The 27,852-nt window shown below is 39.2% G+C and overlaps 1 protein-coding gene across 2 annotated transcripts in view; it reads right to left on the bottom strand.

Annotated features, from left to right (window-relative positions):
* Positions 1–27,852, bottom strand: part of ankrd11 (ankyrin repeat domain 11) — a 126,361-nt gene that overhangs the window by 70,002 nt on the left and 28,507 nt on the right. For both annotated transcript variants that reach the window (XM_061742036.1, XM_061742044.1), the window contains exon 2: positions 19,071–19,175. The gene's annotated coding sequence lies outside the window, so the exon portion shown is untranslated. The remainder of the gene's footprint in view (positions 1–19,070; positions 19,176–27,852) is intronic.

Below are 27,852 nucleotides of genomic sequence, written 5' to 3'. Positions count from 1 at the left end.
AAGACACAGTGCCAACTAGGACACAGGTGAATTTAGCATGAGGTCACCAACATTTCAGCAGGAAATGTTTTGGTTCTACAGACAGTCAAGTACTGAAAAAGATGCTCCTTATGAAAATATATACAATCCTACAAAAACAGTGCAAAGAAAAAACATAAAAAATTAGAAACTCTGAAACAATGAGCTCGATTCACACTACAAAATGTAAAACCTCAGTTTCAATATGTTTGAGCTTTTAGGCAGTAGATACAGAAAACAGTGATTACAGTAAGCTTACATTACAGTAACACACACACACACACACACACACACACACACACACACACACACACACACACACACACACACACACACACACACACACACACACACACACACACACACACACACACACACACACACACACACACACACACACACACACACACACACACACACACACACACACACACACACACACACACACACACACACACACACACACACACACACACACACACACACACACACACACCTCATTGCTACCTGTCAGAGCTGCTTTGGTAAAACAAAGCTGCTTCTAGTTGCTTTAACAAGATCGTTCAACATTACTACAAGCTCTGAGTATCATATGAAAATCACTCCAAAGGAATGAAAGGATATACTGTATTTCAGCTGAAGTCTACCAGTGTGTGTGTGTGTGTGTGTGTGTGTGTGTGTGTGGGGGGGGGGTTCTCCTAGCAAGTGTTTATCTGAGAGGAGCATATGGCAGATGCTTGGTACAGTTAGGTGAAATGTTACAGGCATTGTCTAGACAGTGCAACAGCCACACACTGCTTAGTCAGCACTTCAAACAGCAACAAAAATGGCAGTAACGTTAGGCTGAGTGAGCCAAAACACACATATAAACTAGCTAAAAGTAAAATCAAATCTTTAAATGTATATTTCACACTTTTACAACAATGCAAAAAACGTTTCACCTAAAGTACTACCTACAGGAACGCATACATTTCATTGTTAATGAAGAACCTATGATATAATAAGGTGCCAAAAATGTGAATAGGCTTTCCAATTCATATAAAATGAGCTGTTGTGAAAATCCTGTCTGTTTTCCAGAAATGGTGAACACTAGGTTTGCGGTACTGTGCAGAAATCTTAGGCACCCGTAGAAGTGTAATATTATCAGCGTTTTAAGAACCATCCACATTTATTGCTCAGGCTCTTTATTATGGTACCATCAGAAAACACAGTAGTATAATTTATGCATCTATGTCGCAACCTACTCACAAGACCTGCATCACAGTTGCCGGTGCAGAAGCAAATGAGCACTGGCAATAGAAAAACACAATGCTGTCAACCACTAGATAATATACATCACATAAAACTACAATCCCTCCCCAAAAAAGACTCTAGGAATAAAAATCAGTATTTAGTGTAAGATCAGGTATCATAAGGATTTTATCTATACCAATTCTGATACCACATATCGATAATGATGCATATTGATACTGTTATTGATACCCATCTACAATTTGGAACAAAAGTGGAAGTTATTACATAAAAAAATGGTTGAATTGAAAGAGAAAGAAACTGCAGTTGCTGTTTATAACTAAAAATTTATTTTTATATAACGAGGTAAACCTATTCTTACATTAGCACGTATGCCTAATGTAGTGTGACTTCCCCTCAGGATAGTACAGATTTAACTCTTTTGGGAAAGTGTCCCGTACAAATGCTTGAAATTATATCAATAAAGATTCCATACTATTAAAGTTTAGGATCATCAAGTTCTTGGATTTTTGGTTCTTAAGGAGAGCAGCAAATAAATATGAATATCATCATAACTATATTAAAACAAAATGACCATGGATACATGTCAAAAATGCTGGTTGGTATTTTAGGTTTTGTTTTGTAATAGTTTAGATAACCCCAGAAGTTGAATTGGCATGTATGTTTGATGCAAAGCAATCTCTGCTGATGCACAGTAGCTGCAGAGAAGGCAGAATTTCTTCAGTTGCCTGGAAGTGGTCTAATGCAAACCACTGTCAGCTGTAAAGTTGGCCTACAGTCTGTTCCAAATAAAGGTAGCAGTGCAACTAATTTACTGCAGCATTGTAAATGGAGGCACACAACTGAGTGGGAGAAGTGTGTGACATCAAGAGCTGCACAGCAGCACCTCTACAAACATCCAGTTACGTGCAGCCAATACTAGCAGCATCATTTTCCTGCAGTATCATATCTGATAAGAAGAAGAGTCAATGGAAAGACATCATGTTGGGGTGTTTTACACTGCTCAAAATATAGTGCCCATTTACAACCGAAAAGTCTGGTTTCATTCATGTTCATTTCAATAAAGAGTGACTTATGATTTTCTTTAGGAACACTTTGGCAATGCATTTTTTTTTTAATAGCTATGTGTCACATGTCGCATGCGACAAGCGTGTTCCACACAGGCTTTCTTGTTAAAAGCAACTTATTTCACAAGAAAATGAAATATATTTAAAATGTTTCAACCATTTGTAATTACACATGAATAAAACATGTTGGCATGAGGACCACTTAAGCCTGAATTATGGTTCTGCGTCCAATCGACGCCGTGCCTACGCCGTCACCGTGCCTACGCCGTCGTGAAACCTTCGGACTTCTCCGTCACTCCATTTCGCCGCGGTGCAGTACCCCCCGCGACCGCTAGTTCACGATCTTTGCCTGAATGGTTTATCCAACTTTTCCGGTCACAGTGAATCAAAAAGATAAAAACAACTATTGTGCAAGAAAAAAAAAAAAAAAAAAAGCGTTGCTACCAAGCGAACCAATCACAGCCCTCTCGGTCTGCATTTGGTCTGCGTCGCCTCGACGCGTAGTTACAATTTTCGGGAGGTACGCGTCAGTGACGGCGTCGTTTTGACGCAGAACCATAACTCAGCCTTTAAGCTGTGCTGAAAATTTACATGGAGATTTCATGGAAGCAAGTGATAATGGCATGATATTTTAACAGGCAAATAAGACATGTTTCAATGATTCGTGAATGTGTAAGTGGAAATGGATGTAATAGTGAGACAATGAGAAGGAAGAATTCAGAAAACCGATGAGGATTGCCAAGAGAACAACTATTAATGGGGGCAGAGAGGGAGTTATTAAAAACCAGACTTGTTGTCTTTAAAAGGAGCATGAGGCTCCTTTTAAGAAATGAGACTCTCTAGCGCCACCCTTCACCACGACGGCCGTTGGGGGTACTGCAGCCAACAGTGAAGCCGGCACGGGAGAACGCGCATGCAGCAACCCCCATCCGCAGGACAGCACGGGAAATTCGGGCCCACAATTGCAGCGCATTTTGAAGCACACAGCCTGTTCAAGGCAACGGAGAGATACACTAGAGGGCTCATTCGTTTTGGTTTGGAACGCTTCATCTGACATTATTATTAGAAAACCTGAAACGTATACACATTTTTTTTCATAAATCCTGCCTCAAGCTCCTTTAAAGTAGAGCTGTTCCAATAATAATAATAATACTACTTGCAGATACTCATGAAAAAAATGATATGTGTGTGTACATACATCTGTGTACTGATATCAGTGCCAATTCTTCTTTATTCTTTAATGGTTTAAAGGCCAGAACAGGAAGTTACCTAATACAGCCGTGCAACTTCCTGTTTGAGTAACCAAGTGGAGAAACAGTGGCATGTGAGCTTTTGATAGACCTAGTCAGAAATGCATCTCTCCAAGAAATCTGTCCAAACTGTCTGGGACTGACGGAACATATTTCACGTCAGTTAAAAGTAGTGCACTCGGTCAGGTTTATAAAAACACATTTGGACTCCAATGTGTTCAGTAGTACCGTATCAAAATATAAACGCCTTTTTACATTTCACATATTTTTGGCTGTACTTTCAGCTCAGTACCTGGATTTCTATATTTAATATATAACTATAATATATATAACTATATTTTTTTTACGTTAATTTCAAAATAATGAATAATTAAGTCTGCTGGAAAGAAAAGAATGGTTTACTTTATAGACTGCTTAAGATTTGATTATTTCATTTCTTTTTTTCCACCCACCAATATACCAAAGAGATAAGCCACTAAATACCTTTGGTTCTCACCGCTGGTTTCCCCAACAACACTTACTAAATATAAACCCCACAACTGGAGCAATTGTTGAATAATGAGGTGGAAAAGGCAGACGTACGAGCCAACAAATTTAAACCAAAATAATCTACTTCCTGCAGGGCTCACACCTAAATACTTGTAAACATTAAATACACCATGAAATATCCTTGCAATTTATGTAGATTCCTTGTTTAGTCATCTTTGAATGTCTGAAGCCTTGCTATTAAATCTCAGCTAGTAGGAAACCAGAGAAGGGGGGGACAGGGCTCACTTTTTTCCAATACATAGGTATAGGAGGTACATATATTTGTCCTTTCAGTCACAATTGTGATGGATAAGTTTTCTCAAGTTTCTTTGTAGACTACCATATTTTAACCTCAAAATAAAAGGAGCACTTACCATAACATAAAAAACCTTTACACATTTGTTTAAATAGCTGATTATTCAGCTGTGCAAATATTAAGTTGGGGAGGGTGTGAGAAAAATAAGACGATTCCTGTCATGAAAAAAATTGCTTAAAAAAGGTCAACAGATGTCAGATTTGCCCAAACTAGACAAGGAGCAGTGAAACCACACGTGAAAAGAAGTATTGCTGCCTGAAAGAGTAAAGCCCTTATAGAAAGAGATGACTGGTGGTACTAAACCGACATGATGGGGTTCAGGCATTAGAAGACAGTGAAATTAAACTTCCTGCCTTACAAGAGTCTCAAACATGTTCCAGATCAGACCAAAATCTGTCCCTAAGCCCTCGCTCCCCTTTGCAACTTTCTCCGACTGACAGTCCCTCTCCTGCTCTTTTTCTGTTATGGTTGGTTATCTACATCCTTGAGAACAATGAGGCCAAGGCAGGAGCGGACCACAGATGTCTGCCCTGCCACACAGCTTATGCCATATTGAGTTCTCACTTTCCTTCATGCACAACAAAGAATTGGGGGGGGCTATGATAATGAGGAGGTGGTTATAGGAAGAATAAAGAAGGTTAGAGGCAACCAAGCTTTTGTTATCATATAGCAAAAGATTACACTATTTCATTGGCCCGTGTCTTATCACTGAAGAATGAAAGCCAGTGAGAAAAGGCAGAGATAAAAACGTATGCATTCCTGACAAACATGAAGAATAGCAGCATCCTTCCTATATGGTGAAATAAAGAAGATTTTGTAAACAATATAGGGACAGTCTAGGGAAAAAATGTGTGCCTTCCGGGAACTTTGCTCATCATCCATTAATTTGCCTTCAAACCAGGACTCTGTATACTTTCCAAATCTGCAGCTCTCAAACACTTCAAACAAAGGGTATGCACGGAAAGCTTATTGCCATGTTTCCATGCTCAAATGCTAATTAGTGGGAAATAAATCCAAATAGCAGCTGTTATAGTTAAGACCCAAATACCAAAGAGAAAACATGAAAATGTCTTGGAAAAAGTAGGCATAAAAGGGCAATGATATATGCAGCCAAATAGACAGTTAGTTGCCACTAAATGTTGCCAGATATTGAATTTAATACACACACACAAAGTAATGTGACTTTTCTCTTTTTAAAGGAAGTAGTATGGAAGTGTGATTACTTTCTTAAATTCAATATGATCACCCTTGACCTCCTAAACTGCTGAATGGCAAATGTGGTGGTGTTGTGATTAGCATTGTTATTTTGTTATTAATGTACTGTTGTTTGCGTAGCCATGGGAATTGTGATTAATGGACCGGCAACCGGTTTCTAGTTGGGTTTTTTTTTGTTTTGTGTTGTTTTTATAGAAATCCAAAACATGGGGAGAAAAATCTGAAGCTGAATATTTGTCAGACACTATTAGATGTCACAAATCGTAATAACTATGTCCCTGAAAAAAGTAAGTCATTCAATGGGAAGGTAACCGGGTGTACCAGAGAAACATGCTTTGGAGACTGCAGAGGACAAGAGCAAGCCAGGAGTTTCAACATGGAGGCAGGAGCATGAACACAGGTCACAACCCACAATCTGCAAGAAAGTTTGCAGAGAGGCGCGCAGATTGATAGCGGCTGGTGGAATGAAGCGGTGTGTGAATGGTTAAGTACAAACAGATCTGTCTGCTCCCTCGTCTTGCCCCCTGTTTGGCTGGTGGCTTAAACCACATTATTCCACTGGCTGCAGCTTGATGCACGGCAAGAACGCAGACGCAATTGAGCTACAAAATCAAAAACCAAATGTTGACAGGTTTAAATGTTTTTGTTAAGCACTTTGTACAGAAAAGAAAAAAAAACGGTTTTACAGATTCTCTCAACAAGATACTTGGACTGGGCCAAAGACCTTTTGATGAAAAGTGTACATCTGCAAATATCACTATATTCATCCTGAACAAACTATGGGCAATGCATCAGCCATTGTCTACATACATGGAAACAATTACAATAAAGCATACATAAAATATAGTTAATTTAACAGCCAGAGTTTATTTGAAATGGTCAAAGACATGCAGTAACCTACAGACTGGTGCAGATTCCCAGTAATACTGGAAAGGTTGAACAGAAGATAATTAGACCTACTGCGTTTTTATTGAATAACCATCTTAGAAACTTAAGAAGCCTTTCAGATAAGAGGTGAAAGACATCATCAACAACCAAGAGTAACAATTTGGTTGCATTCTATTCATGCTTTCTACAATGGTAACCTACAGGACAAGAGGTTTCCTTTGTAACCTGCTGTAAAAAAAAAACTTAAATCAGTCCCTAGAAACCAATTTAAACCCTTCCAGAAATTGAATAATTAGCATTAATGGCTTCAAAGTGTTAAAACAATAGGTTTCTGTCCATCAAACATTGATTACTTTGTTCCCCTCAGCTTCATTCAGACATACCAAATAAAAGAACCCCAGTACATGCCTGACGATTCCCATTCAAGCCAGATTTGGCGATACAAAAAACAGCCCCTTTTACTTCACCTACTGCTACCAACTGTGCTCAACATGAGCCTGTAAGAGAGTGGGATCTTCTACTGAAACACATCCTGCAAGCTAAAGAGAAACTTGAGCACGTTTTCCCAGTTTGTTTGGCTCAAACACCATTAGAAAAAAAGAAAATGCTTAAGTGCTGCAAATAATTATCATGACAACTTTGGACACCATTGGTACTTATACATGTATCAATCATAACAGTATAATAAATACTGGCACGTGACAGTAAAATGACCCCTGCTACTGACTTTCACATTTTTGCAGACCAATCACAACCACCACATACCAGCATTATACTCTTAAAGTAACAGTCTCTCCCAGAACATTACTGGAAAAATAACAGCCAATTAATGACTCAAAGAACACGTAAGAGTCCATAAGAGTGTGGGGAAATATGTTCACCCCACAACCCACAGAACTTAAGAGTTACCAACCAGTGACATGACAGAAAAAGCACCAGGGTGCCGGTCAGACATCAAAGTGGAATATTACTGCCAGGGGAGGGAAGGCGGGTCGGGAGGCATTATCTGCAAAACATAATGTAACCTGTGTGGGCGTGTAGAATGACCTATTATCCCTACATCTGCAGGTAATATGCGCTGTCTGACAGGTGTCATTTTCAAAACGAGGATGGATGAACATCGGCATGAGCGTTTTTTGGCCGGGTTTTGCTTCTTGCAAAGCCCTGGTTTGTCATTTTTGTGTCCACTTGTTCAAACGATGGACCATCCTTTGGACAAACGCCAGTTTATGGCATCCTCGTCTCCCCAGTTACTCATCTTGCAAATATAGATCCCACCTGTGTCCTGGTGCTGTTACTCTAATCAGCTTTTTCCTTATGGTTCCTTAGGTGCAGTAACTGCAGTAGCCAAACAAGTCCCTGTGATACAGGAACATTAATCACACTAAAATAAACATCAGATGAGGGGGGGGGGGGGTTCAATTCTCGCCAGGGACGTTGTGGGTGCTGAGGGCGTGTTCCCTTCCCCATGTCATCAGCACCCATACCCTGAGTGGGGTTGTCGAAAGAGCCTTTCTGTGTGGAGTTCGCATGTTCTCCCCGTGTTCCCTTGGGTAGCTAATAGGAACTACTCTCACAAAAAAATGCCGCAATCCTGGGCTGTACACTGCCCGCTCGGGCCAGCCGGGGTGCACAAGGGGACGGGGGGGATATGGCTGGAATAACGTGATCCTTCCACGCGCTACGTCCAGCCAGGAAAGCCCCGCCCTGTTGGGTGAAAAGAGGCAAGCAAGAAAGAGGCTTGAGCTTAGTGCAGGGCCGTCCCGGGGTTGGCAGAGGGAGAGCAACGTCCAGGAATGATACTTATGTAGAAGTACTGGCTGATAAAAAAAAATAAAAAAAAAACAGAACAGGTAAAAAAATGTAGGGGATATAAAGCTTTGGAAAAAAAATAAACAAACAGGTGCTTTAATAGCTGTGCCTATGATCGTAAAGAAACAAATGAGAGAAAAAAAAAAGGAAAAAATGCACCAACTATCTTGTTATGAATGTTCAAAATAAAGCAGAAGTTCTTTTACGAAAGCAAACTTGATGGACGTGGGGGGGTGTAAACATACACCAGTAAAACCCATTTCAGTTGTGGGCCATCAATGAAAAGGGTATGCATGTCTAGACCCATACATGCACTTTGCAGAGAGGGACAGCTGCAAGAAATCAAAGGCAAATGCATAAAGGGAGGCAACACTGAAGTGCACACACACAGTCAAAAAGAAAAAAAGATAAATAAAAAGTATATTGTCACTTAGGGAGCAATTTGTCTGATGAAGGCACACCTGGTTAGGGATGGGTCCAAATCTATTGAATACCCAAGGTTTTTCTGCCTTTGCATTTAAACCACATAACAAGAAGATCTATTCCCAAACAGCAGAGAGTACAACTCTGAAGTTAACACAGCTAGACTTGTTTAGGCCGCTAATGTTGAGGTGCGTGTGAGTGAATAAGAGACAGGCGGAGAAAGAGACAGAGAGGGGCGTGCAGACTTGCAGTGTGTCAGACAACAAGGTCAGCCCATCCCTGGAGAGGTGTTAGCTTTCTAACAGAGTATAGATACTTGAAACCAAGGTCAGTGCTTTGTGGCTCTGAGAGGGACAGGAGAGTGGGGCCAGACAGGGACATCTCTGCTGCGTGTGTTGTGCAGGCTCAATAAGTCTAAACAGGCTTTTTGTGGAGTTTGTCAGTGTGTGTATGCCTTAAAAATTGATGGAGGACTGACAGCGGATAAATAAATGAAAGAACAAATAACATATCTTCAAGCCCCAATATCCTGAAACCAGATGTCTTTCTGACCTAAATGAAGCAGAACAGAGTACATTATTGCTACTATTAGGGCTATGAAGTGTAAAGATCTTTGCTGCTCTCTGCACTGCAACAATTATGAAAGCCTTTGCTTGGTTTTAAGGAGACCTTTTGACAAATCAGTAAACTTCTATATGATCGAAAGAAACTAGACAAAGAAATTCAACACGGGCATATTCTCCCAAATATGTTAACTTTACATCATGGGTGGATTAAGTATATATATATATATATATATATATATATATATATATATATATATATATATATATATATATATATATATATATATTAGGGGTGGGCAAAAATATCGATATGGCAATATATCGCGATACTTTTCCAGCCGATTCAATATCGATATTCAAAATTTGAATATCGATTTTTTTTCCCATTATATCACCCAGTGCTCCTACCTAAGTGACAGTCCTGGGCATTGCCACTCTCTACCAACCCTGGGAGGGCCCTGCACTGAGCTCAGGTTTTATTCCACGTTTTATTTCATTTTATAATTTATTTTTTATATAAGACAATTGCCTGTCCTTAAAAAATGAAAAATAATGGACAGAGGTTTATTTATTTATGGATTTATATCTATACTGACTGATCACTGTGCCTGTCCTTGGTTTTAGTACCCATCTTTATTGTGTTTATTATCATTTGCCACATAATTAAAGCAACCTCATACTAAATTTAATGTTAATTTCATATGATGTAAATAATATGAAAAACATATACAAATAAGTTGTAACTTTAGCTTGTATAGTTATAATAAAACATTGTTTTGACTCAGTTTGTCCCATGAATTGTCACTATAATCTGATGAACGTGCAACTCGGATTTTAAGATCCATCACTATCATCTGATGTACATATATACAACTTGGATTTTAAGATGTGTAATGCATTTTTAAATTTTTCGGTGAACTATGTAGAATATAATAATCGGGATATCGCAATGTGTATCGTATCGTGGCTCAAGTATCGTGATGCGTGTCGTATCGTGAGGTCCTTCCCAATACCCACCCCTAATAAATATATATATATACAAAACAAATGGTGTGATTGTCCTTATAAACAACAATTTTATTTTCATTTGGTTATATTCCTCACAAGACTTGCCAAATACCAATGGCAGAAATGACCACTTGTAAATTACAGCATTGCTTGCTTCATCCAACGGTCCTTTTTATTCAGACCAAGGTCACATTTACATTGACTTCCTTCTGTCTTCTTTATATGGCACAATATGAAAATTTTAGACTATTGATTAGCTGGCCCAAGCTGTAGCCCTGCCCCCTCACATTTGTCATAACCAGACACTCTGTTCCCAGCATCAACTCATCACTGACCAGGTCAGTGGCTGGATGTGGCAGGGATTCAAGCTGCAATTATATATATCCTTTCCTAACTGCTCAATAGTCCGAATTTTTCGTATATTAGCATACCATTCATATACATCTGGAGACAGTACCACAGACGATGAATACTTGCATTTAAATTAGCTATATGAGCAATAGGTGGATTATAATATACAAAAACAGAGTTTTCTTATTAGAAAATAATTCTTCAAGATTATCTGTGATAAGGATGCATCATCACTTCTTAAAAAAGCCAGTTAATTCTGCCAGCCCCTCATGTCAGCTGTTTGCTGATATGACTACATGCAATTTGTTACTTTGCTGTCTGGAAAATTATCCGCAGACCATAATAGATCTGACATAGTAAAATTGCCATCATAACATTGAGGGAAAGATTTGAAGGATGTTCACTCAGACGTGAAACCGACATGTTCAGATGGCAGCTTAAAAACAGAAAGCAATGCATGGCATTATGTTGAGGGGTCTTTTAATTTGTCGTATGATTGAATTTTGAACATGAATAATATTTCTTTGCAAACATACAAACATGCAATTTGTGCAAGTCATCCACAGAGGCTGAATGAGGGTTAGTGGGTGGACAAAAAACCAAACCCTGCAGCAAGGGAGGGCTACTTCAGTGTTATCTTATCCTCTACCACCTTGGACAAGGGCCTAGCAGCTCTAAAATTAGCCATCGCATCTAAACACAGTCTTTGGTGTAGCAACTACTCTTTGATGGGAACTTGGCTCACAGCTGATACATTGAAAGAACACCCAAGCCTGTTTCCAAATGCAGAGAGCCAAAACAGTATTCCAATGCAAGCCAGAAGTACAAAGTCCTCGACTGTCTCCATTTATATTTAATATGGGAGGGTTCGCATGAAACTTATTAAAAGTGATTTCTTTTAATACATTTGCATGTCACTTTTATCATGTGATACTCTTTATATACAATAAAGCACTATGTGGACTGCAAAACGTACACAAAAACACAATCGAAGAAAACCTTTTATTGCCAATTAAAAGGTTAAAAAAATTGTTATAAATGTCATGACAAATTAGTGTTATGAAAAGAGTTGTGTCAAGACAAATTACTCATATAATAGTGATATAGTTATAGAATGTAAGAAAAAAAAGCCACAAAAGGGCATGCTGATGCAAGTAGAGTGAAGACCTGTTTGAGTGAGAGTAGGAGGAAGGAGATATGATTAAGTTAAGTGACTATGACACTTCAAGTTACTTTTTAGCATTTTAATTTCTAGCTGATGGAGTGAGTTAGGAGAATGCAAGGTAATTCATAGGCCACCAACATTTTTATGCAGCAGTAAAGCCTAAATCAGTCTAACCATCAGGTAAGGGATGCATTTTGTGTGGAGCGTGTATTAACATGTGCTTAAACTTCTGGAAAATGTTGTCTGACGAGCAATCCTGACCTCCCAGTAAGAGTAAAGAGAAAATTCCTTTTGAAAGCAAACCAAAATCCTGTGCTCAACAATACACAAAAATTTTAGATCAATGGTTGCTTAAGAATATTGTATGATGAAACAAATATATAAGGCAACTAAGAGCTTCTTGCAATATTGAGAGAGACAGATGTATTGATTTTCTTAACAGAATACATAGCCTCACCCTCTCTGTAATTCCGAGTACACATCAGTAATGTGTGGGCTGGAGTCTTAAAAAAAAAAAAAAAAAATTCCTCTTTCCTGGCGGTATTACAACTTTAGCCCATATCTGCCTCATATAGTGCAATGATCTGAAATTTTTAGACAATAATCATACAGAAATTAAAACATGCTTCATACAGAGACTTTTGAAAAGAGAAGTCCAGATCGTGAGAAGAGTGACAATGAGGTGATGAAGTATGGCTGCATCGCACAGTAAGAAACTTTTTATCTTTCATCAAGCTCAAAGCCTCTCTGACAGCGCAAAACCTACAGGGCTTCAACAAAAGCAGCAGACTCAGTTACGTTTACTGTTACCATGGCAACTTAGACACCTAGACCGATACACATTTTTCGATTTTATCACTTGTCAAAGTGTGATGTGTAGTCACTGAAATCTAACTCTGAGTGTCATTATCAGAGTATCAGATGGTTTTAACTCAAAATTCAAATTTAATGTTAAATAAAAGGTCACCGTTTCATAAAATGAAAAGGCATCAACGTCACTTCCGGGATCAATGTCTGTAAATTACACTAAAACACAAACTTCGCTTATCCAGCGTGAATACGCTGATCTAAATACAGATGTCGGGGTGTAATTTAAGAATTAATGCAAGTCCAGGGGTAATTTTAACTCAGTGCAAATAGTACATAAGATTTGCTGTGTGGTTTTGCCCATTAGTTTATGCCAGTGTTGCTGTTGCCCACAGTAGTTTATAAAAAACATATATTGCTCCTTTATGAATAAATTAAATGTTCAGAGAATCAACACTGTTGCCTGTTTTATTGCTGATAAAATATTGACATTTATATAACCAATGAGAGATATGGGTAAGACCTTCATGCAACGTGATGAAACCCTAAATAACACCAAAACAGATACAACTAAATTCACAACATACAAAGAGACGATTAACTGTTTCATTATGCTGCACCAGGTGACCGGGATCCAATATACAAATACAACACAACCACAACATGTTTATGAATATTGTCTTTGAGCCAAAAGACACAAAAACCATTGAACACACTGCAAAGCTGACATTGAAAAGCATGAAAGGATATACAATCTCTAGCAGCTTAAAAACACATAACTTTGCAGTGGAGGAGGAGGCAGTTTTCTGTATTCTGTTCATGAAGAACTGAAAACTACATGCATGAAATCCATATACAGGGTTTTCATGTAGTCAGATTAGTATTAGTTCAGTTTGTAGTATACAACATGGTTGTAGCTCAGTTGGTCATGTTTTAACACATTTTGACAACTCAAAAGCCTGCTTTTAAATCTTTTTTGTTTCTGAAACAGCTACACCTGCACTCTGCAGCAAAACAGTCATTGAGTAAAGCTAGTTGAGTAGACATTACATGTAATTACAGTAATCCCTCGTTTTTCGCGGGGGTTACGTTTTAAAAAAGGAACCCGTTAGGTGAAATCCGCGAAATAGCAACCTTTATTTTTTTTACAATTATTATACAAGGCTTCAAATTGCGGAAATCAGCACCGCCCCACCGCGACCCGAGTAATTGGATTTTAACGGGAGAATTGGTGCAGAACGTTTTGTCAACATTATGGGTTTTAGAGAAAATTTGCTAACTTAAATTTGGCACGCTGTTTTACATATGTATGTATGCTACAGTACATATTAAACCGTAACGTTGACACACAGGAAGTGAAGAAGCAGGGAGACTGTTTAGCCAATCAGAATGCAGAACACAATGCAAATCCGTGAAGCAGCGAGACCTTGAAAGGTGAACCGCGTTATAGCGAGGGATTACTGCATAGCAACTGACGTCCATGTACCACACAATATATACATTGCTAAGGAGGGACATTCAATATATTGATTCAATATGTAACATTCAATATGTTGGTTATGTTATAATTTGAGGCTGAAGATATTAGTTTGTTAATCCACTAAACTGATAAATCATACTGGAGCTGATAGGAGAGGAGAAATTCACATTTTACTGGCTTCTTACTTTACCAACAGAGTCATACTTCAAGGTTGAGGGAGGCAGTCTGTGTGAGAGTGAGGACTATAGCACAAAAAAGAACCAGAGAATTAGAAAATTGTTTCTCACACTGCCTTACAGCCTGCCAACCTTGGGAAACGTGACACAGAATGAATTCAAACCCTCTGTATAACAATTAGCCATGCCGAAGTGAAAGGCTAGTCCATGCATTAAAAAGCACCATACTGCATTCCCTCCCTTCCAATCCTGCTGAAATTGTATGGCCAACAGTAAATATAAAATTCTTCTGCTTCAGATTTGAGCTTCCTGCCATTCAGAGCGCTATTAGCATATTTGTCCATACTCTAAGCCACAGTGCCTCGCCTGTTCCCTGCAAACAGACTCCTTCTATGCAGCATCAGTATGCAGTCTGCCTCTGAGGGAGTGGGAGGAGCAGCACAGAGGAGGAAAAAGGGAAGGTTGGGAAACAAAGCCTCTATGGTCGTCTCTCCAGCCGGGCCAGGCCGAGCTGCAGAAGCGGGGGCGAGTTATGTAATGTGACTGGCAAGGCCCACTCCCCTGTTCAGAGCCGCCGCTCACACTAATCCCCACTGAGGAACAAGCCCTGCTTTAGAGGAAAAGAAGGAGATGGAAGGGGAGCTTGTGAGGGAACCAGCGAAGAGGGTGTGATTACAAGAAATTTGGTCTTTCATCTGCACCAAATCGAACCCACTGACATCTCCCCTAACAGCCTCTGCTGAAAGACCACAGTAAAAATGATATCAGCAATGCTGGTGGCTGGAGAAGTGATATTACTTCTGCAGAAAAAAAGAACTGCCTACAAACCAGTCAAAACAATCATTTCTCATATAATTCAGACTATTTTCAACAGGCAAACAAAAGGTGGTCATAAGTCATAAAACATAAAGATGACTTCTCCACACATATCTGGTAAACTGTAAATATATGTCACGTACAGTATTGCATGTGCTAAAAATAACTACCATACTTTATTTATATGGTCCATATTAACCAAAGGAGCAGCTACTGCAAAATCTTCCTGTCGATTAACAAAAACGTATTATAATGAAGATATCCTGAAGATTTATGCCAAATACAATTTAAGCATGCTTAGACATTTTTTATCTAATCAGGATCTTGACTTTTTTAGGTTATCTTTGTAAATTCTGATCTGTAGGAACATGCTTGTGCACTTTTAACTTGTAAGCATACTCTGAACATGTAACTGGCATGGCAGCTTTTGTGCTAGTAATGTTAGATGAAAATTTTCCTTACCAAGATTAAATTATCTTGTGTGTTAATAACCAATAATACCTGCAGATTTGAGGCTGGTAAATACAATAATTCCTTTTAAATGTACGTTAGCATTTATTCAAATGACATCAAACTAATTAGGGCCCGAGCACTTACAGTGCGAAGGCCCTATTGTATCTGTAGGAATTTTTGTCTTTTGCATTTGCTTCTCTTCACTATGCAAAATCTCCTTTCTCTACGCATTTCTTAACAAAAAGGTGAGCTGCTGAGTTGATTTTAACCTATCATTACAATTGAGCAGCTTTGTCTGAATATTCTGTCGAAAACATGCAAGTAGAATTAAATTCAAAAATAAAAGAAAGCTTAAGAACTCATTTTTTACCTTCCCATCTTTCCTGCAGATCAGCTGCAGCCTGACTGTGAGCTGTGTATGCAGACAAACAATCTTAGAATACTATTGGACAATTATCAATAGTATTATAATAAATACTCAGAAAATACAGATATATTATGCATTTCATTCTGTTTAAACAACCAAGTTAGAATTTTTAGCCATATCGCCCCATATTTTAAGTATGTTTTTCATATTTCATAGATTGCTTAGGATTTTTATAATAGTAATATCCATCCATCCATCCATTTTCCGCCGCTTATCCGTTCCCGGGTCGCGGGGGCAGCAGTCTCAACAGAGATGCCCAGACTTCCCTCACCCCAGACACTTCCGAGGGGAGTCCGAGGCGTTCCCAGGCCAGCCGAGAGACATAGTCTCTCCAGCGTGTCCTGGGTCTTCCCCGGGGTCTCCTCCCGGAGGGACATGCCTGGAACACCTCCCTAGTGAGGAGGGACATGCCTGGAACACCTCCCTAGGGAGGCGTCCAGGAGGATCCGGTACAGATGCCTAAGCCACCTCAGCTGATCCTCTCAATGTGAAGGAGCAGCGGCTCGACCCCAAGCTCCTCCCGGGTGACCGAACTCCTCACCCTATCTCTAAGGGAGCGTCCAGCCACCCTGCGGAGGAAACTCATCTTGGCCGCTTGTATCCGCGATCTTCTCCTTTCGGTCACTATCCAAAGTTCATGACCATAGGTGAGGGTAGGTGCGTAGATTGACCGGTAAATCGAGAGCTTCGCCTTTCGACTCAGCTCCTTCTTCACCACGACGGTCCGGTACACCGACCGCATAACTACGGACGCTGCACCGATCCGTCTGTCAATCTCACGCTCCATTGTTCCCTCACTGGTGAACAAGATCCCGAGATACTTGAACTCCTCCTATTGAGGCAGGACCTCTCCTGCCACCCTTTCCAGGTGAAGAACCATGGTCTCGGTTTTGGAGGTGCTGATTCTCATCCCCGCCGCATTGCACACTACTTCAAACGGCCCCAGCACATGCTGAAGGTCCCGGTCCGATGAAGCCAACAGGACAACATCATCCGCAAAAAGCAGAGATGAAATCCCGTGGTTCCCAAACCGGATCCCCTCCAGCCCCTGGCTACGCCTAGAAATCATGTAGTAATAATAATAATAATCATAATAATAATAGTAATAACCACACAAAAACAAAATAAATATACTGAACACGGATCTACAAATTGTTCAAAATTAGACCTGCTTGACAATGTACAGTATATTTACATTGCATTTTAGAAGGAGGCTCTATACGACATTGATTTGCCCTGCCTTTATTCATTATAGTGGCTCAATATTCACAATATCATACTAAATCAGGCCAATGTCAAATATAACACTCAATAAGTAGCATGTGTATAGTCACAGAAATAGCTCTATGTCATTGACAGGAAGAAAGCACTCACATAGGTTAACAGAAACAGAGACTGTAACACGTAATGGCCAGGAATTGCAGTCATTTCTGTTAGCCAGCAAGACCAGGCTGAGGATTTAAAGCAGTTAAAAATAAGTCTGATTCTGATTTACTGAGCTGCTTGCCTGGAAAACATGTGACTGGTATCACATGAGGTACGGGAGGAGGAGAGTGGCAGAGGGTTTCTGAGTGTAAGTAAGTACGTGTCCACCTCCCAAAGGCGCATGCAGACACAGAATGTAATCACACTCCTGGCACCATAATAAGCTTTGTGGTTGGTTTCCTTAGTTTCCACTGACAGTAAGCAGATATAGACAGCTTGGAGAGGTAAACAGAAACAGCTCTTGCTTCTGCACAGCCACAAGCAAACAGACATAAGAGAGGTGGATGGAAAAAGAATAAGGGATCCGGAGACAGAAGGAGAGATTAATCTGTTCAAAGGAAGAGTGGGACGAGCCAGGGCTGATGTCAGGGGCAATGGAAGGCCTGATGCTGATCATTTTGCAGCAATTGTTTTATCTCATAAATTAAATGTTTTCCCCATTATGCTATTCACCATCAAAAATGTCCCTCAATATGTTATGGTGATATTCCAGTTCTCCTCAAGTTTGGAGAGTATACTCAGACGTGGATTTTTTTTTATGCAGACACATTTCATTGGCTCTTATATCCTCTATAAATTCTTTTTCAACACCAACAGGATCATTTAATTCCTTGATACAATGTGTTTGTTAATAGAAACTTGAAAAGCTTTGCTAATAAAACTGTGGCAAACACGTAATAGCAGTTACTTGATATCAACAGAGCTTTGTTTATGTTGCAGTAAAGCTGTAAAACATCACTTGAGATCAAGAGACAGTTAATATTTCACTCGTCAGCTAGAATTTAACAGAGAACTTTCACCTACAGTCATATCATGCCACGTAAAGATGCATTTATCTGTGCGTATTGCACATGTGGGTACGACAGAGAGTAATGGAGGGTTTTTGTTGGACACATGCTAGTTCTGCACTACAGAGGCTGTGACCTACTTTTTATAGTCTCTAAAAGAGACAAGTCAAACACACCCACACACTCTGACAAAAGGGACAGGAAAGCAGAGGTTTGGCATGCACTAAACCCCATTCTTAATACAGGCATTCCAGTGGATAGAGCTCAATACTGCTGCGCTTTCAGCCTGCTTGTCGGTACAAGCATATCCTGAACTCACAGTCTCCTGCATGTCTAACAACGGAGCCTGATAGCTGTAGTATATAGTCAAACATACACGCAGAGTGTCCAACAAGCAGCCTCTCTTTAAGCTTGCTAAAAGAAAAACACATTTCACTGTCTGTTCTAAGAGTCTATTCACATGCTCAATGTTCAATTATCAAAGTGATGGTCGTTTGAAAATACAGATATGCATTTTCAGGCATCAAATGGCTGAGACTGCTTTAGATGAATTTCATGCTACTTCACTACTCTCCCCTTTTGCACTCAAGTTTCTGTTTGCAATGAGTGTGTGCACACACTCATTGCAAACACACAATCTGATACACAACAACCTACTGAGTCCCAAAAAAAACATCAAAATAAGTGATACCTAAAAGTGCCACAATTAAAGTAATCTCAAAAAGGTGCAAGAACCAAGTTGCCAGCAACATTAGCTTGATTTAAAAATTGTCAACTTACCGATTCCATGGCTGTGGGAGAATCTCAGTGTGCTAAAATCCAACTAGAAAAAAAAAAAAAAAAAAAAAAAGAAAAAAAAACTGCTGCCGAAGTGTCCACAGAATCCTGTAAGACAAAATAAAAAAAAGAAATCAAAGAATTAGAATAATTACAAAAACAACAAGCAGTTGCACCTCGCTTGCAACTGATGCATTTTAGTGTAGATATAAAAATGATGTTTCTCATCTCAGGATAAGTTCTCCAGCACACGGGAGGCCCGTGGTCGGACAAATACAGATGCAGGAAAAAAGACAAAAATGTAGAGACGCTTTTGGTCCCATGTGTTCCTTCAGTCCAAATGTGTCTTAATCTAAAATATCAAGTACACTCCTGTGTGATAATCACAAATATGAACCTTGCCAAGCCCAAAATTAGGTACTGATCCCATACCTTAACTAGTTAAACAGGTTATTGTCTTACAAACATTCATGTATTGTTTGTTCTATGTACTTTTATGTTGTGTAAGTTTTAAATGGCCTTTTTCCAAAAGGTTCCATTGATGTGTACTTATTTATAAAAACCTTGTAGAAGACACAGAAAGGTAAAAAGCACAAATAAAATCTCATGTGAGGCCTAACTTTGCAAATAGTAGTAGAAAGTAAAGCTACAGGTAACTAATGTTGCAATTGGGTAAACCATCCCAAGAGTACTGTAGAAATATATGCAGTTCCTGATGGACAGATTTGATACAATGACACTATGATACAATGAAACGTGCAGTTTGCTACAACCCTGGTGTTCATTCAACCATTCTCGACAATAATTTAATTTAAATTAATATCAACCTAAACTATATAGCTTCTTATTACAATTCCCATAATATGTTGATTTATGGCATCCCCGGCTCTGAAGATGAGGAGATTGCAGATATCCTCCCACCGCCATCCCACATCATTGTGTTTACATTCGACCTGGCCCACGATTAAGTGTTTCCTCAGAGGTGGGTTATTGACAGTCAGCTAATGTAAAAAGGACGGGCTAACAGACAGCCACGCTAAATTCGGGAAATAAACACGGGGTATCCGGCATTGTAAAAGGAGCTAATAATAGTGACCCTTCCCCAAGCTGCCTCTTATCTGTCTATTGAGGATAAAGGTTTTATCTGGATTTAGGCAGCAGGCCATGTGAGGGAGTTTACCAGCTCAGTTTTGGTGTGGGATTCCATTTATTATGGGACACACCCCTGTGCCCCAATCTGAACCCATATTTGTTTCATCTATCTGGTGCTAAGGTAACTAATGGGATTTCAGTCCAGTAGTAAGTAGCATCTAGTTGTCAGCTTTAGTGCAGGAAGGGTGGCAGGTGGGAAGGCAACGGGATTAAGGCCTGTCCTTAGGATGGCCTTGGATGCCAATGAGGATGATAGATGGATGCTCATTTATAATTGTACTCTAGTGGTACCTGTGGGATTTTCCCAGTGGGAAGCAGAGGACTGATGGAGTAAGATAATCCACCTGGATCCATCTGCATACAGCATATAAACAACATCCCATAATTATATGCTTTAAAAACAAACAAATAAAAAAGAAAACAGATGAAGACTAATACACTCACCACATTAGTATATGCCACACCTATAGCTACGAATCCTTCCATTTTATTGTAAGTCAAAAGTGTTTTATACAGAATTAAATTTGGAAAATTTTATTTGATATATTTGATAGTATGTATAACTTATTTAAAGCTTTGTTTTCTTGGAAAGTTTAGTATACAGTAATCCCTAGCTATAACGCGGTTCACCTTTCACGGTCTCGCTACTTCACGGATTTACATTGTGTTCTGCATTCTGATTGGCTAAACAGTCTCCCCGCTTCTGCACTTCCTGTGTGTCAATAACGTTTCGGTTTAATATGTACTGTACATAGACATTTACGTAAAACAGCTTGCTAAATTTAAATTTGCAAATTTTATCCAAAACCCATAATGTCCACAAAACGTGCTGCACCTATTCTCCCGTTCATATCCAATTACTGGTACTCTGGTCGAGGTGGGGCGGTGATGAAGCTTTGTATAATAATTAAGTAAATAAAATAAAGGTTACTACTTCACGGATTTCACCTATCAAGGGTTCTTTTTGGAACGTAACGCTCGCGAAAAACAGGGGATTACTAAATGCATCAAAACCTACAAAATGTCTGCCAGAGAAAAGGTCAAACATTTTGTGAACCATAAAACGTTGTCTCTGAATTAAAATGCCAGTGTCCAACATAGCATTTGGAAAAACTTGTAAACTAGAGGGTTGTGCTTTAACACTAGAACTGCAGAGGTGATCCCACTTATGGTTAGAGGTTTTATTATATGAATAACTTTGTCTAAATAAAATCTACATGTCTCTCAATCCATGACTTTTCCTAAATTTGTGCATTTTATATTTTCTAAAGTCTTAAAAACATAATAAAATAAAAAATACACATGAGTTCTGAGCTCAGATGGTTGGGTGGGTGGATGGATGGTTTATTCATCCACAGGAAAATTCAAGAATGGTCAAGTGGTCATTTCAAGTCATCCCAGCTGCACAGTTATTGCTGCTTAAAAGATCATTACATTTCATGTTTACAGGATGTTTTCACAGGTAAGTGCATTTTTTCTCATTTTCTCATTGTTTTCCTAATATTATGATCTGGAGATAGAAATAAAAGCGAGAAGATTACCATTTTAAAGATCAGAGGGAAAGCAAGCAAACGCACGCACAAAAACAAATGTGGATAGAGTAAAAGTAAAAGACTAAAGTGTAGCAAGGGGAGGAGAAGTTTCAGACTTCAGTGATGAGGACTGATTGATAAGGAAAGCTCTGACTGAGCTCGAACCCTTGCAGATAATAGCAAGCCCTTGCAGATACTCTGTTCCTCTCAACAGCGCAACCAGTGGCTGTTAAAGCAGAGCCAACTGATGTCCGCCTCAGCGCTGACGTCACTACAATAAAAAGATCTATTATATTTATAAAAACAAGAAGAGAAAGTAAACAAATGCAAAAAGAATAATACTATAAACCCAATAGCGCAACAGAATTGAGAGAAACAGTAGGTTTATCTACGAGCATTCACATACCATTCATTTAGTGTATTTACAATAGGTTTTGATGGTGCTGTGAACATGCTTTATATACATCTTTGTTAATAAAACTTAATATTTTATACTTCATGGCAAATTTGTAATAAATTTCAAATCAATAAAAAACAGTTTGTCATGACTACTTCCGTCTCCCAATCCCACATATGTAGACACACTGACAAAAATAGGGAAAAGTGTTCACACAAAGTTTTCCATTCCAAGATCTGATTTCTGAGCCCTAACAATGAAATCATATCTGATGTCTGTGAGATGGCTACGGCGCTTGTAAAGGGTGCTATAAAGCTGGGATTCGTGTTAACATGAAGAAACACAGAGCACCAACAACGTCAATGTTGGGGGGGGGGGGAGACACAAATACACTCAAAAGGTAGCGTACAAAAGTCTGTTTTTGGTTATTCTGGAGTTGTTCTGTTCTCCAAGGCACATATTTCAACAAGACAGCCTTCATCCATTTCTGAGACAAACTTTGTCTCCACACTGTATCAAGTAACCAAATACCAAAAATCAAGTAAAGCCTTCTTCCTATAGTCTCTACTGCTCTGTTTATATTATGCCAAGACGGCATGTCAGAGATGAAAGGTGCTGCCATGCCAAAGTTATAACTGTAAAATACCCTGCCCATGTTAAAGTTATACTACCTGTAGTGATATTGCAGTGGAATAAAAAAAAATCCCCTTTGTCCTTAAACTGTATTGTACTGCAGTCGGATAAATATGTCAATGCTTCCCATCTATCAGGAAAGGAGCGGAGGCAAAGCCACCCATTGCCCATTTCAGGGACGGCCTAACAGACTTGCTAGGCCTCCAACATCCTGCCAATTAATATTCCTCTAAACTTGCAGTCTTATGTCCCGACATAAAAAAAGTCCTAAGAACAATTGTACAAAAATGGACCAAACGAGGAAATAAGTGGTGCAAGCTGTTTTTGAGATTTTATGTTCACAACACAAACAAAAATAATAAAAATGGTGCAACTCTGCTGTTTTATAAAACATCAGGGTCTACACCCTGCGCAGTGGGTTTCCCTTCCACATGGCAACTTTATCCCATGACTCAAGCTATGTCCACAAAATATATTTTCCTCTCAAAATGTGAAACATTTAACATGTTTATACCTCCATACTACTTTATTGAAGCTGGCCACTGAAATCAGAAGAAATAATGACCCTTGACCTCGTTTCAGTTTGTAAATAGGGTAACGTGGATAGTTTAGGCTATAAACTTTGGAAACAAAGTTGTAGTTGCACCAAATTAGTTAATAATTTACTCTTCTGGGGCACAGTGTATCCTTTCTTGATTCTCCAAGCCTATAGCATGTGTCCTACACTGGAAGATAACACACAGATCTACTTTAAAAACACAGAGCTGGACTAGCATGTGTTCCTGCCTTTGTTTTGCTTTCTTTTTTTGGTACCAGTTGAGTATCAAGTTATGTCCAGTAGAGTTTTTCAGCCTCTTTTCACTTGACAACAGCAAGTACAAAAGGCTGTATGATATGCATTTACTCTAGTGACATGGATGGTAATCTTTTCAGACAGAGATGAAACACAACGTGTGAATGTGCATTGGTTTTGGTTTGAAGCAGTGTTTTGGAACAAATACGGAGTAGTATGGGTGTATCATCGCTCTCTCTTTGAATGTAGCTCAGCTGTGAAGTCACTGACAGCTCTAGGTATACATTTAATATTTGCTAGATGGCCATCTGGACCGAAGAAAAACTGGTGGCATGCCCCCAACAAACACATAAGTTATTATTTGTATTGTTTGTAATTTATATGTTAAATTACAACAAGACCATGCATGTAATGTGTTGTACTATTTTAAGTAGGAGCTAGGTCAGTTTGTCTGTTGAGGTTTTACTTTAATAGCACCAGCTCACATAATGGTATCTTTTCATATTTAAAAAGGCAAAAGGTACTTTAACAGCTTTGTTATCTTGCTCTGGTTTGAATCACTTGAGTTCAGAAACGTGTTGTTTGGTTTCTTTACATGTAGAAAGTAGGCTTACTTAAATAAGTCAACTCAAGAACAGACTTATCATTTATTAACACTTAATTACTAAAATATATGTGGTCAGATCTTTACATTTTTCTTCAGATTACAGAGAGAAGTACTGATACGAGTATCAACACATATGAATAATAATAAATAGTATCATTATGAATACCAGTATCATTTCCTAATGCTGACCAGCGAAGAAAAAACATTGACATTCTCATCATGGGCATCAGGCACTAAAAATAAAAAGTACAAGCACAAGTCTATGTACTACTGAACATATTTAAAATGTGTGGCTGTAACAGCCTAAATATGTGCTCACTTAAAATTTTGAGATAAATTTAAAACACTGCTTCAAAACTACATGGAGCACAGGCCAAGCAATCGGCAGTTTTATCCATAAATACAATAAAGTAAAAATTCTTCATCGCCATGACAACATGTCTGCATATTTAACTCTTCTGCATGTTCAGGGCTCCTGTTATCCAACAGCTGAAATATCAGCAGTGTTTTTGAGAGTGAAATTAGTCACAGCATTGCAGGTAGTGCAATACCCTGCTGAGGAGCAGAACAGTTTGTGAAGCATAGTACAGTGACCATGTAAGCAGCCCAATCTGCTGTCTATAAGCTCTCCCAAACATTTATACCAACCTAAGAGCTGTGAGCCCAACCATGGATTAAACAGAAACCTTCGACAAGGATCTGAGATCGTCTTTGAAGCTGACAGTCTCTGACTGCAGATGAAAGATAAATCTCCTCACTTGAGCTCAGAGAAGAACACTGCGGCAAAGTGACTGAAACATTTAGTTGAAGCAGAACTGGGTCCGTTGCCAGATGTCTCTATTCAAAGGCCGTGGTATACAGTAGTGCTGCAAACCATCCTGCTTCTCCTCTCATACCAAATATTTTACTTTTTTTTTTATATCCTGAATATGGCACATTTCACTTCAGAACAATCCTCAATTCAAAATTGATTGAAACCAATTGTAAATTCACAAACTACTGTACTTTTTGGACTATATATATTTTACATGCTTTGAACCCTGCGGCTTTAACAAAGAAGCTAATTCAGGGATTTTTAACAAGCTTCATGCCGGCAATACATTTAGTGTTGCGGACACCTGTGGCTTATGGACCAGTGCCACACATATACATTATATTTATATATATATATATATATACACACACAAAATCCGTTTTTTTTATTTAGTGCGGGGGTTTATATTCAGAATAATGAAGAGGCGCACATGTAGTTGACTAAATGCATACATCAGTGCTTAGGAATCGTTTTATTTTTTTTCCCCCACACGTCATGATACACTTACTAACCCTCAGGCCAGTAAGTGCATTGTGACAGCAGAGTCTCCATGACGCACATCTTTAATATCGTAGTTTTTCCTTGTACAGAATTCCTTAAAAGAAAAAAGGTACCAAAATTGCACAGCCTTTAAAATAAAATATGCAGAGGAGACCCACAACCAAAATGTCTGTGACAACATACCTAATCCAACATTTAAAAGACCATCACCCTGCTGCGCGTGCCCAATGCTATGAAACTAAGAAAGATTAAGAGGCTAAAAATAGAGCTACAAAACAGAACAAACCCAGCAACCTCTCTTAACTTTCACTGGTTGATTATGTTACTCTGTGTTGTTGATCATGAGCATTAAAAAGAAAAAAAGGAATTGACAAAAAAAAACAGAATCAGTAGGTCAAAACTTTCAGAAAATTGCAAATGTCTACAAAGTGAAATAGCAAGTGTTGCATTTCTACATAAAAAGGTTGTGGCATGTCAAAGAGTGACCTAACAAAACCCTTAAAGATAAAATATTCTATAAATGTCAAGACCACAATGCAGCTTCTTGGTTCAAATGTTATCGAGAACTAATGCAAACCTTTGACTTTGTCACATTATCAATGGTTTAAGCAGTTCGTTCTCATTTGTTTTAATATACAAACCCACAGACAACACCAATCAGTTATGAACTAAAGCTTGGTCAGTAGATCAAGGTATTCAGGCAACTCAACTTTCCATTGACAGAAAAATACGAAAAGAATGTTCACAGACATGTTGCCAACTTAATTATGTAAGATTTGTAGGCTCTCTCTTCAGCAGAGTCAAGCTGGCTCAAATATCCTCTGAGGTAAACTGTAATAGTTAGCCGCGGCATGAGTTTAGAGCACCAACTGTCTGTTTGGCTGTATGAATACCATCTTGCATGCATGTAGTTTCGAAACCAGATTGACTAAAGCTACAGCAGGAAATGACAAGTTGAGAACATGTGAGGTTTTCAAACAGTGGCAGCACTTCAAAAGTATTCTATCAGCTCAAACAAACCAGCAAACTCTAAATGAATTAACATACTGCGTCTACATATAAGAACTATATAGACAGTATGGCTTGTACTGCTGATTTCTTATGTAATGGTAAAACTGAGCAAATTACAGAAATAAAGATCAGTTACAGGCTAGGGCTGAACAATTAATTGCATTTGCGATAATATTGCAATGTGATAAAACAAGATTTTCTAACCGCAAAGGCTGCGATTTGACCGGTCACGTGATCTGGTCACGTAACTTGCGAGTGAGCCGAGCGGAGAAGAGCAGAGCAGGCAGGGAAAAAAGTCAACGCTGCCCTGTAACCTGTCTACAATGGCCTCAGGCTCTGTAGAAGCTGACACAGCAGAAAGCTTGGTACCAAAGAGAGGCAGCATGTCAACCGTGTGAATTATTTTTTCTATAAAGAAAAAAGATGCTGCGCAGCGTCAGGTATTGTGCAAAACCTGCCCTGCTACCTCACGAGGTAACACCGCAAACCTGTTTCAACACTTAAAAAAAGACCACAAAGCCATGTATGATAGTTGCATGGCTAGAATGCAAACAACTGGTGCTTCAACTTCAAGTAAGCAAAGTACAAGCCGACAGGGATCACTGACCGACCTGTTTGAGAGTATTACTCCTTATGAGCATAACTCGAAACGGCACGGCGAAATAACTCTGGCAATAACAGAGTTCATATAGCCAAAGACATGATGCGCATTGGTGCAGTGCCCAGGCCTGGGTTTTTCGGCTTTGGTAAGCACAATGGATAAGCGGTACAGAATGCCTTGACGCACACATTTTAGCCAGGTAGCCATACCTGAGCTATACAAAAAATGCAGACAGAGAATTGCAGTGGAGCTGAAAACAGTGGAGTTTTTGACAACAACTTTCGCGTTCACAACTAACTGCAACGTCGCTCGCGTAGTACGCAAGGAGAGCGCGTCATACCAGTGGTAATCGATTGGAGGCAGTAAGCAGAGCCAGAGTTAGAAAAGTAATAAAATATTTGGTAGTAGTTTAATAAACCAGCTGGTGGAATAACGGATAAATAAACAAGACAGCAACACTGGATGACAAGGAGATCACTACACTGCTTTTCTTGTAATCTCGGTAAAGAAAACAGCGCGATTGGAGATGGTTTGTCAGGCCGTTCAACCAAAGCCGTCGGGAGATTGGAGAGCAGCAACTGATGATGAGAAACAGTGGCAATATTTTTGCACTTCCTCCATTTCGTTTGACGACTTGTTAGATGGGATTGTCCCGTTAATTCAGCTCAAAACCACACACAGTGAGTCCGAGACTGCAGCAGAGAGGCCATATCAGTCCTGGCTGAAGCTCAAGAGGACACTGAC

Source organism: Cololabis saira, chromosome 2 (genome assembly GCF_033807715.1).
Source record: "Cololabis saira isolate AMF1-May2022 chromosome 2, fColSai1.1, whole genome shotgun sequence".
In the NCBI taxonomy this organism is placed as follows: Eukaryota; Metazoa; Chordata; class Actinopteri; order Beloniformes; family Belonidae; genus Cololabis; species Cololabis saira.
This window is presented reverse-complemented; position numbering and strand designations above follow the sequence as displayed.